The following is a 20520-nucleotide window of genomic DNA, read 5'->3' on the forward strand; positions in this document are numbered from 1 at the left end:
TTAAAACATCTAGCTTCTTATACTGCAAACAGCAACTACTTAAGTAGGACCAGCAATCAGGGTACTTTGGGAATTCAGCCACTTATTGGTGGTTTACAGTGACACATTTCATTGCCTCCATTAGAGATACCAGATTACATACAGTTTACATGTTTAAACATAAAGTAGCATGGTGCTCCACAGTGAGGCAATTAGGCATTAATGTTTCGTAAAGGAATCTTCTTCCACAAACTCATTAAACATCGTCAAGATAGTTAATGCCTTACACAAATGCAGAAGTCTGGTCTTAGAAGATGAGGTGTCAGTTCTATTTTTCTATGACTCTGAAAATAGATGCTAGAGAAAGTCAACGTGTGATGGATACAAATAAAATGTTTATTTCCACTTAGTAAATATGTCACTTTTAGTCTTAAATGGCATACAAAAGACATATGGGCAAAGAATATCATAGATTACAGATACAGCTCAGGCAATAATTTTTATTTTATTTTTTATTGAAGTAGAGTCAGTTTACAATGCTGTGTCAATTTCTGGTGTACAGTATAATGTTCATCATACATATACCTACATATATTTGTTTTCATATTATTTTTCATTATAGGTTACTACAAGATTAAGCAATAATTTATAAATGGAGTATAGATGTCCATTTCTTGATTTTTTTTTAGCTCTAGCAATTAGCCATAGCTAGTGAATAAAAGTGAAGCTCTCACATTTCTCTGGACCTTCACTCTGATGTTTAAAAAAAAATCAAAAGGCATTGCAAATTTCATATTTTGTGTAAACTTCACATTTTATGGCCAAGGAAAAACAACAGGAAATCATTAATATTTGATATAAAGCAGTTAGGACTAACTGAGAGGAAGCAAAAAGCAGAAAGACCAGAGACAGGGGAGTCTGATCCAAGTGAATGAGCAATTATTAGCGAGTCTCACTTGAGCAGGACAGAGTCAGCACTGGAGGGGGCATTGGCTGCACTAAGGAACCAGGACTGATGAAGAACAGCTGGTCCAGGGAGGAGCTGAGGACTACAGAGGCATCCTACTGTGAATTCAGTATAATTGGCTCAGATTATCCCAGCAGCCTCAGCTACTTTCTAGCTCTACAAGACAGCTATTTCTTTCAGAAATAAAATTAACTCTTTCTGTCATTAAGTTCTTTGATGTCCTACAGAATTATCTCATAGTAACTCACAGATGTGTCTTTGCCAGAAAACATCCAGAATCATTATGAAATACTTCAAGAAACAGCACAGCTCAAAGCAACTTGGAAAGAAAAGCAGACATGTCATCTCCCTCTACTTCCCAAGAAAATGTCAGAAATTCAAAAGTTTAAGTCTGAGAAATTTTATGATCATACTTCATGTCTGTAATACAATTTATTTCCAGGAACTGTAAACCATTTTGTAGTGTGCATACCACTTTCCTACCCAACCTCCAGAGGGAACAGAAATAGATAACTTTTTTTTTTAGTACATACTTAAGGCATCACTGAGACCTGGAAGAATTTGAATTTAACTTATTAGGATTATGTGGCTTAGAACCGCAGCAGAGAATACATACACTTTTGCTCTCCAACAGAAAAATGAACAGTATGAATAACTAAAGGGAATTTCTAAAGGACCTACGCTAGTTAGAACAATTTAGAAAAAAAAGAAGTAGAAATTAAATAATGCTTGAAAGAAAATTTCACAAATAAAGCGGAAAACTAGCGCTGGTACCAAAAAAACTGTCTTCAGCGTGGAAAAATGTACTCACAATTAAATAATGACTCCAATTATTGGAGAAAATTGTAATATATTTTTTTAATTCTTTAGAAATAAGAGAAAATAATGAAGGATTCATTTCATTTAGTATATTTCAGATTTAGTCTCACCTATTAAATGAAGGCTTTTGTACTAGCATTAATCATTATAAATATTATAGAACAAGAGAATAATAAAATATGTGGTATGACTTCAGGAAAAAAACAGGTATTTCTGGGTTTCTGTAATGAACTAATTAGTGCAGTTGAATTGTCAGTTGCTATACTTCCTGGAGAAATTCATGCTCATATCATAGGGTTTATAACTCTGAATTGTGAGGCCATAACACAGGTCTTCACATCTACTCATTTACTGCTGGCATGATTCAGCACCTTGTTCAGGAAATTTGTACTTTTGTTCTTACTATTTTCTTGGCATATATATAAAGCCTTCCTGGGTCATGATAAATGGCATTTAACTGGTGGCAAACTAAGGGTATTTCAGAGGTGTGCTTCTCAAACTTGAGTATGAACACAGGTTGCCAGGAGATTTTATTAAAATGCAAATTATAATATCAGGGTCTGAGGGGAAGCCTGAGATTTTGCATTTCCCAGCTGCACCCAGGTTGATCTTTCATCACACTACATACAGCATGGCTTTGGAACTCAGTTGCTATTGATCTTTTTAAAATCATTAAAATTGTTTAAATACACAAAATTGCATGGTCAGAAACGGAGCTAACTTGTGTAAAGGAGAAAGTAGTGGCCAAAAAACTTTGCCTTTCTCTACTTCTACATACTTAATCGCTGTTCTTCCTTGAAGATAAAAAACACCTTAACTCACAACAGGAAGTGACAATAATGACACTAAGCATGAAGTCTCCTCATTACAGACTATTAGTTTCATCTTTTTTTATTTTTTAAATTGAAGTATAGTCAATGTTGTGTCAATTTCTGGTGTACGGCATAATATTCAGTCATACATACACATCCATACATTCATTTTCATATTCTTTTTCATTATAGGTTACTACAAGATATTGAATATAGTTTCCTGTGCTATACAGTATAAACTAGTTGTTTATCTATTTTATATATTAGTTATGTCTGCAAATCTTGAACTTCGTCTTTTAATGTCATTCTCTAGCACCTTCTCAAAATATCTGTGACAAACAACATTTTGTTCTAAATTTTGACTATCACTGCATAATATAATGCCAATCTTACCATCAAATTTCAGATTCGTACTTATGAAATATTTTTAAGATTGAATCTACTAATTTTTTGGTTGAGGTTGACACATGCATTCCTCAGGTCTATTACATGTATTTTACCTTGGGACTCTGAAAAATCATATTCAATTGCATTAATTTCTGCAGTTGTATAAAATTCATGGTATTTACAAACTGTTACAGTAATCAGTAGTTTAATATATGTTTTATCCTTTCCATGATTACATATAAAATATTGGTGACTGCATAATTTTGCCTTAGTATTACCCTACATTCATATTTGCTAATGGATCAGATACTGTATCATCCCCACTGACAGGATCAACAGATATTGCATCAAAATGGCTGCAGATACTAAAGAAAACTAGGAATGTTATATATACACTCAGAAAAATATGGATTATGGAGTAGTGCAGAAAGCAAATTATATGAACTCACTTACTGATTGTAATTGCTAGCCCTTCAACAATTCAACCATCATCTTCATATTTAGGAAAGTGCAAAAATAGCAAAGGCAAACTTCCATGCAAATAAGTCTTCTTTCTTCCCTGTCCTCGATTTATCTTGTGCATTGAATTTGAAGCCCGAAGTAAAGTATCATCCTTATCCAATGTGCTAAGATCTTTTTACCATGGAATGGGAGAGTACAATTGTAACAAAAGGCAGGAACACACAAAGCCAACTGTGATCCAGGCCATGATCACTTTAAATTAAGTGACCCTGGGAAACCAAAGGCACTGTCTACAGAACATCAAAGTAATTGCTTGTGAAGACTTCGTGCACACATTGCCAGGAAAAGAGATATGCAGGATTGCTCCAACTGCTTGCTACGAATGAACAAATCTCTGACCTCAGATAACAGACCTGAGGCACTAAAGGTTTTAGCTGGAACGACAGTGGAGGTATGCGGAAGAATCCAATAAGTGTAATAGAATGGAAACTTACAAATGTTGTTTTCATCAGTCAGAAATGATGGAAGTAAATTATTGATTATTGTAAATAGTATAATAACCGAAATTAGTATAACTTGAATCAAGGAAATAGATTTAAAATTTTAAAACTCAGATTAGATAATGTTTCCTAAGGTTAGCCAAAGGAGGGGAAAAAAGAAAATTTTATTTTTCTAAAGTGACAGCATAAGAAGATTAAACATACAAATAATATATAGCCATTTTGTGGCCAAACATTTATATGTTTGTTTATGTACCACTCAAAAAGGTCATTTCAATGGTAGAAGCATCAGCATTAAATGACTGAAGACCTAGACAAACTTTATACTCTGCTCATGAAAACAGATTCAGTTCCACCACTGGCTATGATCTGTTTTGGATTTTGACATTTCCTAGATCCCCGTTACAAAAGCTGGTCCAGATGTGCCAGAGAGGTAGACATTTTCATGCTAGAAAAAGCAAACAGAACTCAATATTTAATGCTGTTCCATCTAAACTAATTTTTTTTTAGCAAGATTTAAAAAAGTAATAATAATAACCTTAGAACCAGGAAGGATCAATACAAAGCCCAGTGTTTATTTAAGATAGAAGTTCATTTTAATGTTGAATTAACAATATTTTATGCTGAGTTGAGTTGAATGCGGAGAATCTCTTTGTGCTGCATTTTCCTTAATTTTAATTGCCCAATTATCTGGGGCTGCCTCGTTCACGCTTAACAGGAGCAAGCCAGATCACTTTAGTAAGCAGCTCAACGGTTAGGTCTGGCAATTTACTCATGTGTAACTAGAAAGCAAATTATCCTGCATTCTTCATAAGCAATATCATTGGCGAACCGATATCTAAAAATCTAAAAGTAATGAATATAAAAGAATGATATGAAGACTGCATTACCACTCGACCTTCCTCTTTTGCATGATTTTCTCAAAGAACATTATGAAAGAATTCACCTCCTCATTATAGGCCACTTAGATTAGAAAGAAGAAACTATTTTTAAAAAGAAGCTTTGTACAAATGACCATTTTCTATGGAAAGAAGAGTCAACATATATAAACTACTTTTAAGCTATGAATTTCTGAAGGCAGCAGAGAAACCGAGCCTTCCCCGCCTACCTCGACTGGAGTGGCTTTTATGCACAGGACAAAGGAACTCACGTGTGGTCATGTAGATAGTTATTATAGAACCTTTCTCACGGAAGAAACATCCTTTGTGTAACCAGATTGCATTGAAAAAAATATTTTGTTATTCTAAGAAACTGTGATGCCATTTATCACTTTTGACAACAATGTATATTAAAGGGAGTAGAGACCTTTGCCCTCTGGGGCTACAGTGAAAATGTTTCCATCAGATTTTGTAATATTCTTAAATTCTATATGCACCCCTGAAGACTCAAAATGAAGGCAAAAAAATGCAAATACATACTAAGAACCAGGAATGTATCTTTTCTTAAGTGTAACTTAATTATAACCAATCAAAAGCTATGAAGCAGAATAGGTATTTAGTATAAATGTGTTTAATGATTGATTCATTGAATACTGTTTTCACAACTTCAGTTTGAAAGTTAAGGTGGAAATAAGAAAGAGCTAACATTAATTAAGTTTTTTACTTAATTTACTTAATAAACATGTGGGTCAGAGTATTAAAAACATTGGGGCAATCCTTACATTACCAACAGCAAATGCAAAACAGAGTATCAGGGAAAGAAAAGCTCATGTAAAATCTATGAATATATAAATGATTTCAGAGTTTGAAATGTAAAAGAAAAAATGTGATAAGAAAAGGAAAGGCAGCAAATGAAAAGAAGATTGCAGAAGATGTTAAGACAAATAATAAGACATTTTTCAAGCATGGAAGGAACAAAAGGTCAGTGACAGAGAGAGTGGAGTTTCTTACAGATGGCCAGAGCAATTTGCTGACTGAAAAGACAGGCATTGCTAAAACAAAAATCAAATGAGTTCATTGCCTTCCTCATCTCACAGAGGGCTTGGGGAACAGAATCAGAAATAGACATAAATCTCAGGAGAATAAGGGGAAAAATGTACCAAAGGAGGGCGGCACTATGCTGAAACAAGTACCTAAAAATAAGATCAGTTACTTTAAAAAATAAAAAAAGAACTAAAAATCACTTATATTCTTTAAAATTGTGTTATTTTATAGTTCTTAAATTTAAATCTATGAGGAGCTTTTGAAGCAAGTGTAGCAGAATCCCACCAGCCTCTTTTCCCAAATTTGTGAGGAAAATGTAGGACAAATAAGATCTCCAGTTAGAATCCATCACCCAATAAGAAAAGAAGAAAAAATAAATGAATTGCCAAAGTGAAAAAAACATTGATTTGTGTAATTTTGTAAATTAGATTGGAATAAAAAGGTAAAGTATGTGGCAACTTCTATATTGGGATGTGCATAAATATAAAATGAGAAAATAAAAATTACTATTATAGCTAAAAAAAATAAAAGAAACAGTATTTGGAAACCATAAGTGTAAGGCATCCCAAAATCTGCATCAACCATAAAGACTAGAAAGTCCTCAGACGATTTGGGCTAAGGTTACCATCATTTCTGTTATACAGTGAGAAGTGGCACCAGAAACAAGAAGTCGGCCTTAATAGAAGAGGCTGGACTAAATAGAAAATTCAACTTAAAATAGATACATCACAGTAGTACTTTCACTAAAAGAAATAATGCTAGAGTAAATGTATCTTGCTAGGTCAGGACCCTAGTTCTCACTGCTTAACCTCTTGGCTCACTAAGTTGACAATTTAAACGTACAAGTAGTCCTAGATGGTAAATACTGAGAAGTCGCTTTAGAGCACATCTGAGTGGAGAGTGAGAGGGCCAGAAAGAATTTCATTAATGCTACTTTGGGAACAAGTAACATAAAATTTATAAGTAAATAGAATGGAGGAGGTCAGTCTTTGTAAGAGGCCTGTGTAAGGCATAACCAAAAGATAGATGAATAGACTGTTCCAGGTGTAGAAGAAAGATACACTTCTGAAAAGGATGTGTGACAGTAAGCAGAAGAATACTTTAGATTCTCTTAGACACTGTCAGATTTGTGCTTTGTGTGTGAATGGATATAGCTATGAAGAAAACCAATATATGCTCCTCCCAGTCTGTAACTTGGGGACATACATTCACGACGGGATGATGGGCTGGTTAATTTTATGTGCCGGCTTGGCTGGATGTTTCTGCTAGGGTTTTGGGGGGATGATATTAGCACTTAAATCAATGAACTTGAATGAAGCAGACTACTCTTTCCATCATGTGGGTGAGCTTTATCCAGTCAGTTGAAGGCCTTAGTGGAATAAACTGACCTCTCTTGATCAAGAAAGAATTCTGCCAACAGACTGCCTTTGAACTTCAACCACAATTCTTCCTGAGTCTCTAGCCTGCTGGCCTATTCTATCTGATTTTGAACTTGCAAGTCTTCACAATAACATGAGCCAGTTCTTCAAACTGAATCTCTCAATAGATAGACAGATACACAGTACATATAATGTATATATGAATAGTAGATAAAGAGATGATAGTTGGATAGATAGATAGACAGATAGATAGACAGATAGACAGACAGACAGGCAAACAGACAGAAACCCTGTTGGTTCTGTTACTCTGGAGAACCCTCCTAATACAGATGACAAGGGGTAGACAAGAACTATACTTCACTATGAATTTTAAGTCCCTTTGAATAAACCTGGCCTTGTGAACAGTTATGGTCCAGATGTGAGTTACATGATGGGGCCTGTCTAAGTAAGTTGCCCCATTAATTTCTTTACTTTGAAACCCACCGAGTTACTGCCTGGCCTGGGAATAAGGTTCCCTCCAAAAGTACAAGCAGCTTTAACACCATTATGAAACCCTAAGCGAGTAAGGTTGTGAAAGAAAGTGTATCCAGAGAAACCAGAGTCAATTTCAAAGAGTGATGAGGATTCTAAAGGGATCAGGCAAAGAGAAAAGTCAGAGGCCACAACAAGAGGATGTAAGAAGTACTAGCTCTTGTTCTTCTGACGGTAAACTCCAACCCAAAGTGATGAATGTGGCTCAGTAATCTGGTCCTAAACTGACCCATGCCAGCTGTCTTCTCCTAACAGTTGGGAAAATGGGTGAAACAGAGCCTTGGAGTTTTTCCAGAACAATGATTCTGAAATAGCAGATTATCTGAGATTTACTCAGGAAGTTTTAATTTAGTAGGACTTAAGTGAGGCCTAAACTTGAATAATTAAAAAAAAAAAAAAGATAATTTTGCTACAAGTTTTGGTAACATTTCCTTACAATAGAGAAAGTTACTCTAAGAAGAAAATGGATTACTAATTTAGGGAATAAAAACAATTTGAAAGAAAAAAGAAAAATTACACAGGAATAGAAAATATATAAGAAATACATAAATGACATATTAGAAATAAAAGATGAAAGAGAAAAATTCTAAAGTCTTAGCCATTAAAAAAAGAAAGAAAGAAAAGAAAAAAAGAAAAGGAAAGAAGTAAGTCCATTTCCTTCAGTTATGAAGTGGAGAAAAGCTAACCATTAACCATGAAATCAACAATGGACTACTAATGTGATGGAGAAAAAAATTTTTGAGACATGCCATAAAATTGAACATTTACTTATTACATTAGCTAGCATTACTCTAACTAATAAAAGCAGGAAAGTATAAATAAACCCTAAAACACAAGCAAATCAAATTAGTGATGACTGTATATGTCCTAGTATCTCTGCGTATTTTAACTACAATAAAGTTAAAATTCTAGTTTTAACATAAAGTTGACCATAGAAATAAAAACTTTAATTAAAATATTCATAAAATAATTATATTTAATATTTTGCATTTCAAAATGTATAAGTTATGACCAAAGTCGTGTTTCTTGAAATACCTTTAAGGTATTCAAGTAAAAACAAATACTTGAATAAATTTATCATTTAATGCTAAAGTAAGAAAAACTAGCAAAGCAAGTTTAAGAATAGGGAAGGGAAATGCAATAATGATTAATGTAGAGATTAATAAATTATAAAATTAAAATATACTTGAACTACATCCCAGAGTAAGAGCTTTATATAAAAATGGTCAAAATTATAGTTAGATAAGGAAAACAAGGAAAGTACACACAAATAAATAAGAGAACATATATTAAAACCTATTGTATATTATTTGGTAAAGTTATGCTAGTAAATTTTTAATTAAAATGATATAGATTGTTTTATATTAAAATGAATTTAGAAATTGACCAGAGGAAAACTATGAAACCAAAAACAGATTATTTCTCATATTACTCATTCTTACATCATTATTACTCATAAAAGATATCAAAATGCTAGGAAATTAAAAAAAATCAGAATATTCTGGTTCCATAACATTTTAAATTCATTCAAAGAAAGCAAAAGCTATAAAGTTTCCAATAAATTTTATAAAGCTACTATTGGCAAAAATAGTATGGAAAAATGCTCACTTATATCACAAATATTCTAAATAAACTATGAGCAAATCCAGCCAAAAGATAAAAACCATAATCACATAGATTTATTTCCAGTGTTTAATTTTATTCCAGAAAGTATCTTACTGTAATTCATCATGTTAGTGGGTCAAAGGTAGAGAAGCTACATGTTCTACAGGAATGTCAAAAGTGCATTTGTTAAATTTCAAAATCCATAACTCCATTTAAAATTACAATAACAATGCACAGAAAATAATTTAAAATTTTGATAGTAAATTGCATGTTATTATTTTTTCAAAAGGAGGTAACAGAGCAGAGACAGAGAAAAAGCACTTAAGCTTAGTGTGAACATTCACTTTGTGTGAAGGCTCATTACTGTGGGCTGGTAATGCTCTCCAGTCAATGGCCTTCCTGAATCAATCTGTCTACTAGATTATGCTGGACCTCAGGTCCATCCACAAATATTTTCTATTTTTCCTGAACCTCTTTCCAATTTCTTTTAGTTAAAGATTTTACAATAAAAACACACAAATGTATAAATAATTGACCATACAAAAAGAAAACACTGCAGAAAAATATCTGTAGCATACTTACAAAGTGTTATCTTTAATTTATAACAATAATTGCAGGTCATGTTTTTAAAAAATACCAATTCTCAAAATAGATAATTGGCATGACAGTGGCTGATACGCATCTGAACACCTGTTCAAGACCAGCAAGTAAAAGCAATGAGAAATCATTCTTTCTAAATCAAATTGGTAATGATTTAAAAGTCATTTAGATAAACAACAAGGTCCTACTGTAAAGCATAGGGAACTATACTCAATATCTTGTAATCACCTATAATGAAAAAGAATATGAATAAGAATATATATATGTATAACTGAATCACTATGCTGTACACCGGAAACTAACACAACATTGTTAATCAACTATACTTCAGTATTTTTTTAAAAGTCATTTAATAACCAAAATGGCAGTGAAATAAGCATGCTCATTCACTCAAGATGCATGTGCAATGAGCACAGCCTTTATAGAAAATAACCTGGCAGTAGAAAAATAAACAACATATTTTGATATAGTAATTTAATTTTTTAATGTGACTTAAAAAATAAAATATTTGCAAATTATATTCATCACAGCTATATTTACATGAGCACAAATTTGAAATTAAATCTCAGTTATGGTCAAATGGTTAAATGATGGAAATATTGTGTAATTCTTTCAGAAGATTCATATGGAGACATTAAAATTTATACTTTAGAATTTTTAATGCCCTGAGGAAAAGTTAATGCTAAAATGATAAACAAAAAGGTACAATACACAAATGTATATAAACTATTAATGTGATAGCTACTTCACATACACATACATACATACATATGTATACATATGTATACATACAGAGAGAGAAATATGACTGAAATGAAGACTAAATATGACTGAAAAAGAAATATGACTGAAATCTATGCTAAAATTTTAACAATGACTAATTCTGCTTACTGTAATTTGAGGTGATTTTATCTTTATATTTTATATAGTTTCTGATTGTCTAAAATAATCTTCTCATTTTCTTTATAATTAGAAAAGAGATTTAAAGTTGACTTTAGTAAAGTACATAATACTTCTTTGATATTTGACCCTAATAAATTATTTTCAAGGAAGATTAAATATATATTTTAAAATATGGTCATTCAAATGTTACTTGGAAAAAAATTGTAATTAATTTTAAAATCTTGACCATGGAATTGCCAGCATGTTATAGCATCAACAAAGATGATTTTTCTATAGTATACAGTGGCCAAAATGGGTTGTGAATGGGGAGAAGACTTACATGAAGCCCACCAGCAACGTAAATGTAGACACTGAGGTTTCTCCTCCCCGGATGTGATGACTTCATTTGGGCAGTTGTACAAGGCAGTTTCCTCCACATCGTAGCATCTTTCTGGTTCAGGCCATTTTCATTTTGTCTCTAAACTTTAGGAGAAGCTTTACCAGGTGATGAGGAAGAAGGGAAAACCAGATCTCATCCAAGCCTTGCATTCATAGATAAAACAGGGACTCAAATTATTTACATATTTTATCCTTCACCATATGCTAATCAAAGAAACTGCAACAAGTTTAAAACAAAAGCGAAATGTTCTACCCTGTAGAAATATCCAAAATTAGGAAAAAGAAGTATGTAAGGATTGCCACAAACTCAAGCCTGGGACTGGGAGTAGAGAGATTGACGATAGCCATTTTCCTCTTCAGCTGAACTCAGTAGGTTTTTCAAATTCCATAATTAGATTAACCACCTTTTAAGTCCCCATTCCTTATCATTTATAAACATTAATTAAATAAAAACCCGTCTCTGGAGAAAAATGAAGGTTAGAAATGTTTTCTATTTCTGAAGACATGGGGTGAATTTACAAAGTCCCAGTATCAGTTTCTTCATTTTTAGAATGGGACAACAGTAGTCCTCACAGTTTTTGTTTCCTGGAAGTTAAAAGTGAAACAGAATATGACAACCCATAGTTGTGTCTGACACATAATAGTTTTCACAGATTTTTCTATTACTGTTAATCTATTGCACATGCATTGTTATAATCAAAGCCAGCGTCATGGGCCCGCAATCTGTGTGGCCACACAGGGAATCACGGTCGGAAAAACTCCCATCCTTGAGTTAACGCTTTGTCATCAACAGCTTGAAATTCTTAATAACTTTTTAACAAGAGGCTTCAAACTTTCATTTTGCATTTTGTCTCTCCAATTACGTAGCTGGTACTGATTAGAAGGAACAACCTGACTTTATCAGTGCAATTTAATTATCTCGACTTGTCATAAGACTATGGAATCTCATTCTTATATAATCCATGGCAGTTAATGAAATTTATGGCTGCCCTTTTCCATAATCTCTATAGGATAAGGAAATGTGTGATACCCCTAGGGTGTCTTTTGGATTCAACCCGATTTCAAAAAAACACAGCCTTCACTTTGATCAAAATGATTCAGAATCATCCTAAAGACTTGTGGCAATTTTTGAAAATGACAATTTACAATTTATTACATGGAATTCATGGAATGTTGTCTGTTGAAAGCACTTTGTAATCCACATAGGGCTATGCTAAAAAGTACTTTAATTATTTAATTAGTTTTGGCATAAGAAAGGTTTATGCAGTTTCATACAGCAAAACAGGACACTTGCATATGAGTCATTATAGGAAGTCACAATTGTACAAACTTCTGCAAAGTCATAAAATTGGAGTCCAATTAGTAATAGAATCTGCTTTCATCACTTAAAAAAAAAAACTACTCTTGTGTGTGTGAGTTTAGAAAACCCAGTTTGTAAAGAGCAGAATTCAGCAAAGGGCAGAACTTCTTATCTGCCTCATTTAAGTTGTAAAGGATCAGGCTCAGATTTTTGAATTGTATCTGACAAGAAATTGATAGCAAGTACAGAACAGAGGCGTATTTAGTTCACTCAGAAATCCATCGTGAATGATTTTTTTTAGGGGCTTCTTTCTAGGTCAGCACTTTGCAAACAGTTTTTCAAAGTTCCAGTTAAAATGTGCTGTTAACTTTAAAACACTAAATAATATTAATCTGAACTTCTTTCATATATATTCCACATTCCATAGATGTGAATTCTGTGTCTATATCCCATAATCTGGTTTTTTTTTAATTCCTCAGTGTATATAAATTACAAGCAAGTTGTGATGGCATTTGAACAAATAACCTGAGTGGCAATAATTCTGGCAATTCCCAGATAATCAGTTACAGAAATTAAGTAACAGCTGTTCACGAGCACAGTCATAGAAGGTGCTATTCCCTTAAAAGATAATAGATGGAGAAAAACGTTGCCACACGTCTTGCAGCAGTTTTTGCTGAGCCTGTTTCAGACAAGTAACAGGAATGATAAAACATTTATGAAGTGAACATTCAATCCATGTCTATGGTAGCAATCTGAATGGCCAACCAATGTGATAAAACGAGGTAGGGGAGGATAAGGGGAGGAATAGAATGGGCCTATGTTTACACTTTACAACTGATTTACTGTTGACTGTCCTGTCTGAAAATTGACAAGTGGATACATTTATAAGCAAAGAAAACAAAGATAAGGGACTGACTCAATTTTTAAAAGTTTACCATGTGACTGCTATATTTAAACTACAGTGAAATGTCCTATGAAGATTAGAGTGTTGGGAATAAAAAATCAACATGAAATATCAAAATCTGGAAAGGTTTTAAAAAATAAGGTAATAGAAAAACAAAAGTGAACTCAAAATAGTGCTTTAAAAAAGAATGGTGTTCTTCATATTGGTCCTGTATCATTATTTTATTTTTAAGTTTATTTCTAGTTCCCCCTCTCTATTTAGAAGGATATTATTCATTACTCATTAGTCATAATGCCCCATCAACCACTCGTATATTAGTGTTTATTTCCTAAGAAGGGCACTCTCCCATAAACCACAATACTACCATCAATATCAAGAAAACAATATTAATCTAATACAACAATCTTATTTATAGATCCCATTCAAATTTTGCTAATTCTCCCAATGGCCTTTACAGATCTAGCATCCAACACAAGATCACTCATTGCATGTAGTTGTCACAACTCTCTGGTATCCCTTAATTAAGAAGAGTTTTTTAGGCTTATCTTGTTTTTCATAAACTTGGCATTTTTTTTTTTAAAGAATACAAACCAGTGGTCTTCAGAACTTAACTAAATTTGAGTTGCTCTGCAGTTTTTTCATGATCATATTCAAGATATGCAACCATGGTAGGACCACTACAGAAGAGGTGCTTTGTTCTTAGTGTATTACATCAAGAGGTTCACTTGGTAAATTTCAACTTGTAATCACGTGATTTAAAGGTGTATGCCAACTTTCTCTACTACTAAACCATTATTATTAGTTGGCATTCTATTGAATTAATATTAAATGCTTAATATTGTACATCATTAACTTATTTGTACTTTTACTTTATTTATCTATATCACTAAGTGTTCTGGGTGAATCATGGCCTCCCAAAAATTCACACATTGCATTTCTAGCTTCCAGTACCTCAGAATGTGACTGTATTTGGAGACAGGATCTACACAGAGGTAAATTAAAATTAGGTCATTACAGTTGGCCTTAATGCAATACAATTGATATTCTTCTAAGAAGAGGAAATTTTGAAACAACCATGCATGGGGGAAGAATACGTGAAGACAGGGGGAGAAGATGGCCATCTACAAACAGAAGAGACAAGCCTGGAACAGATCCTGCATGGTTTTCAGAAGGAGCCAACGCTTCCGACACCTTGATCCTGGACTTCAAGCCTCCAGAACTGTGAGAAAATGAATTTATGTTCTTTAAGCCATCCACTCTATGGTACTTCATCATGGCAGCCTTAGCAAACTAATATATTAAAGACTCATGGATTTGTTTATAATATGTTATCATTGTTCATTTCAATCCTTAAATTATCTCAGATTTCATCAGTGGTGGCCTCTTAAGGCTAGTTCCTGTGTTTTTCAGACATCTTCATTTATTGAATACTTTCTTAATTTGTAGTGCAATAAAGTTTTTCAGGTCTATCTTATACTTTTCTTGACTTGGACCTGGAAGTCCTAGCTCTTTCTAAGGGAGAGCTTGTTCAGAAACCATGATCTATGCTTGTCTATGCACTGGGTTACCAGTGTATTTTTATTCCTAGGAGTTTTTTGTGGCTAGAGCACCTTGGGAATGTATTTATGTGATTACATAATCACTCTCTCTCTCTGTGTCCCTCTCTCTCCACACACACACCATATATATGTAAATACGTATATCTAAATAAGTACACTTATTTGATAAGTATTATTTTCTTTATGAGAAATCATAGTACTATTTTTGATCAGAAGCCTCTAAGATGATACCTAACAATCTGCCTCATCTTGATCCTCACTCCCACTCTCTGGGCTCATAGATCCTGAGGGAAGCCAACTTCAGTGTCATCAGAGCCCTGTGCAGATGCCCACATGAGTGTGCTTAGCAGTGGATTTCCTCATTCTCTAATGGAGCATTCAGATGAGACGTTAGCCTAGAAGAACAGCCTGACTGCAACCTCATGAGAGACATAGAGCCAGGAGAACCCAGCTAAGACATAAACAGGTTGCTGACCTCTAGGAAATGGGAAATAATAACTGCTCATTGTTTTAAATCACAAAATGTTGTGGTTTTGTGTGTGTGTGTGTAGCAATAGATAACTAATACAGAAGGTTTCCAACTCAGGATGGTTCTGCTTAAAATTTTTCAATATGACAATGGTGTCAAAGTGATACACACTTAGTAGAAACCATACTTTAAATTTTGAATTCCATTCCTTTCTCAGGCTAGCAATATGCCTTAGGACACTCTCCTGATGCTAAGCAGGGCAGCAACTGCAGCTCCCAATCAGCCCCACAGTCAGGAAGGTAAACAAGCAATACACCCACAACCCTTCTGGATTCAGACAGCCATCCTGGTTTTCACCTTCAGTACAGTATTCAATAAATTACATGAGATATTCAACACTTTATTATGAAATAGGCTTTGTGTTTTAGGTGGTTTTGCTTAGCTACTGTAGGCTAATGTAAGGGTTCTGAGCACATTTAAGGTTGGCAGGGCTAAGCTATGATGTTCAACAGGTTAGGTGTATTCAATGCATTTTCAACCTGAGGTATTTTCAACTTCTGATGAGATTATCAAGATGTAACCCCAACCCTACTATAAGTCAAGGAATATCTATATATCCCTGATATGAAGATCAACAGTAACCTCTTAATTTCAAGTATCTAGTGCATTTTTACTTAATTTCAATATTCTACAATATAATATGTAAGTGTGTAAACTTGGAATCATAAATGATAGATTGACTCTAAGCTCTGCCATTTACTTGCAAAGTTACCTTCTCTTTCTGTACCACAATCTGTTAATTTGTCAAATAAGGATAATAATCATAATGGCTATCTCTTAATTTTTATAACTATTGAATGAGATAATACATGCAACACATAATGCAATGTCTGGCACACAGCAATTGCACAATAAATATTGGTTTTACTTGCCATTGTTATTAATTTCTTGTCTCTTGAGATTGTCTTCATCCTTTGTTTCTATAACGTTACTTCTTGATTCCCTTCCTATTTCTGAGTAGCTACCTATACTTCTTTGAGCTATTCCTCATGAGGCTTTCTTTGTCCCTTTTAATTTATCACTCAGAATAAACTAACCACCTAATGACTGGCCCTAGATATTTCACAAGCACTTCAAGATGAACAATTCTACCCGTGCAAATCTATGTGCTTTCCTAACTTTTCTATCCTAGTAAACAGCTGGGCTATCTGCTTGGCAAATCAAAGCATAAGAATGAGCTTTAATTTAGTCCATGTCAATCAACCAAATATTTTGATTACCAGTTATTGATGTAGTTCTAGAAGTTTTTTAAAGAAAAAAGGAAAAAGAAACTGACATGGGTCTCATTCCTTTGAGAAATCCGTGGAATTTCTTTGTGCTTCATCTTTGCTACCACTCAGATGGGTACGTGTAACAAACTGTCCCATACATTTCATTTACATTGTGTGTATAAAGAAGGCTACTGATGATAAACAGCAATGAAAAGCTAAGTGAGTATGAAAAGTTAAATGACTATGCCAAGGTAAGCTGTCTTCACTGATTTGTAAACATGTCTCATAAATGGTATTTGAATATTTGTAATTATCCAACATGCATTACATACAAATAATAACTAATATGGTCACTGTACAATGCTAATTGCAGGTTACATTTACCAAGGCACTGTCTTTTGCTACCAGGTTAGCTTTTATAGCAGCTACACTTACAATACAGCATGTAAAGACACTATTGATCATCAGCTATTATTTACCTTTCAGTAAATAGTGCAGAAGTGCAAAATAAAATTAGAAGAAGGCCGGAAACATGTATAAAAGCCCTCGTATGTGTGACTACAAACCAGTGTTTTTAAAAAGCCTTCCAATATGGGTGGTATTAATCTATTTTAGAATGTAAACGGCAAACAAAAAGGCATAAAGGCAATTCCCAGTGCTCAATAAAGGAAATTTGCAGCTTATTCAGAGTTCAATTTGTGGACATTCTTCCAAGAGAAAATAAAGCTACTGATTGATAATATTTCAAGGCATCTGCATTGGCACACATCTTGAGTACAGACAGGTGGCTTTCAGAAGGAACTCAAAGCATCACTCCAGCAATGTGCAACATCTTAATACAGTTCACTGTGGACCTAGACTGGATTTATTCTTCTCTCTGAAGTCAAGTACTCATCTAGAAGGAAGGTTTGATTCTACAAATCTTCACTTCATAAAGTACTTTTGGATTTATTCCACAAAATATATTGGGACTTATCATTAAAGATCATTTAAAATGCTTTATCACGGGTAACTTAATTTGTTCCTCCTTCAGTTTTATTTAGGTCAAAAAGTAAGAAACCACTTGATTCACACAAAGGATTTGCTATTCTTAATGTGAATCATTATTTTGAAGCCCTGACATGTTTGAAAATTTTTAAATATGGGATTTATACGTTCTAGTTTGCAACTTCAAAGAAAAAGTTAATTGAGGCAATGTCATCTTCTCAAATTCCAGGGAGTAATTTAAAATAAACTGAAGGTTTTGATTTTTAAAAATCCCATAGAATAATCAGGGCTGATCTGGTTGACATAGAAACTGCAACACTGATGTGGAGTATTGTCAATATAATTTTTTTATGTCATTGGCTTAAAGGCCCTCCTGTGGGTGACAAGGAAAGTGATACTAAATCTGGAAGGAAATTGGTCTGGTTTATGCTATAGTGAAATTATTATAAACAAGCCCCCATTATAATTTGAAAGGCAAATAATGTTGACCTAGGAGAAGAGGTTGAAAAACAGAATGTTATTAGTGTGTGCAAAGCATCACTGGGTGGATTTTACCAGATCTTAAAAGAAACAGATGACTTCAAAAAGAACCAAACATTTCCAAGTAGAAAATAAAAACAAAAAAGAGGAAAATTTAGAAACCTGAAGATTTGGAAAATCCAACTATACCTCAACACCAAATATCAAACTATAAAATGGAAAAATTTATAATTATCCACTTAGAAGTAGGGCCCAAAACAATGTTTGCACTTTTACTCATTGTAAAAACACTGTGAATAGCTAAGAGGGTGCATGGGAAATCTTTTCATTTAGACACAAGAGAGAAAAGCTATTACCTCTTGCATGAAAGCGTAACACAACAAAGTAACTGCAATTACTGTGAGAGTGGGAGAGTGAGGGTTCAAGGAATGGTGAAAGGAGAGAATACAAGCAAATATAGCAAATTTAAGAAGAATATCCATAAAAGAACAGAGTGTAGACACATGTTGCCGACTGGAATCAAATAGATAAGGAGCCAACTACATGTTTTAGAGAGTCACTCTTCCTAAAGAAGCACCAGCCTAAACTGAAAAATTGTGACTTTGGGGGCAATAAAACAATGATCAGGTCCTCAAACTTCTATAGGTAGAAAAAAAGTTCAGTTCTCATGGAGGATGTAGTCCACAATACTCAGTTCAAGTACAGAAATGGAGCATAATAAGAAAGGAAAATCTTCCTAGAAAAATGAGCTAGGACAGACCCTTCCCAGGGGCAGAGCTGAGCCTCATATGATATCACGTATATGTAGAATCTAAAAATAAAAAGACAAATGCACTTATTTGCAAAACAGAAACAGACTCACAGACATAGAAAATAAACTTATGGTTACCAGGGGGTGGGAAAGGATAAACTAGGAGTTTGAGATTTATAGATACTGACCAATGCATATAAAATAGACAAACAAGTTTATACCTTATAGCTCAGAGACCTACATTCAATATCTTGTAACAGCTTATGGTAAAAAAGAATACAAAAATGAATACATGTGTATTCATATATGACTGAAGCATTGTATTGTACACCAGAAACTGACACATTGTAAACTGACTATACCTTAATAAATAAATAAATAAATATATAAATAAAGCATTTCTCTCCCAGGTGGGAGGCCCTCACCAATGTCTGCTAAGCAGGACATCAGAATTGATATTACTATTATGTGACTCCCATTCTTCTCCTTTCTCTGTGCGTGCGATTATTGCTATTATTCTTACCCCATGTACCCATTGTAAATTGAGTGTGGTAAACAGATAACTTGTATTTTTGTTCATAATTCTCAAGAAGATCCTCAAAGGGAACTATCCAGAGGTTACCATCCATCATCTCTGATAAAAGGGATATTAACAGATTCTGACTTTTGAGCTTGATGCTATGGTAAACTGGGACTCCAAGACTGTTTTCCTTGGACAAAGCTGAGAGGGATTTCTCTTTGGAAATGAGGGTAAACTGAATATTTGGTAAATAGAAGAAGGAACTCTGGTAGTTATTAATACTACTCACAAATACTCTACCTTCCTCTTCTAAATACAGCAGGATCGGAATTACAACTGGTTAAGATTAACCTTTTACTGAGATGAATCAATTTCCATTAATGTGTACCTGGTTTCAGGATTTAAAAAAAAATGCTCATATGTAATAATGTCTTCACTAATAACGCTTCCCTCCCTGAGTCATCTTTTCGCTCTCCTTTAAATGGTGAGATATTCAGGATTCATCTGTAGCTCTAATTTCATACTACCTGCTCCCTAAGTGACCTTTTCTAATTTTATGGCTTCAGCTATCAACTGTACTTTGGATGAATATTAAATTCCAGTCTAGATTTCTCTGCTGAATTTTAAACTCAAGCATCCAATACCTAATAGACATTTCACACCTGTTATTGCCCCAAATTGAATTGATTATTTTAATCACTGCAAATATGGCTGTCTACCCAAATTTGCCCTTTCATTGATAGTCACCGAAGGTCAAAAAGCCACAGAATTCTAGATTTATTTTTCCTCTATATCTAATTGCTCACCAAGTCATACTCATGTTAACTAAGTGTCTCTAGACTGCCTCCAGTTTTCTCTGATCCCACTGGTACTTACTTCAACATCTCATGGCTGTGTCACCCACTGTAGTCTCTGACCAAAAGAACTCAAAGTATAATTTTAGACAGAAAAGGAACATCAGTGATTATAACAAAGTATAATAAATTCTGTAAGAGACATTTGCAGGAAGTAATATTGAGGAAAGACACCTGAAAG

The sequence above is a fragment of the Camelus ferus genome, chromosome 14 (genome assembly GCF_009834535.1).
Source record: "Camelus ferus isolate YT-003-E chromosome 14, BCGSAC_Cfer_1.0, whole genome shotgun sequence".
NCBI classification, from domain to species: Eukaryota; Metazoa; Chordata; class Mammalia; order Artiodactyla; family Camelidae; genus Camelus; species Camelus ferus.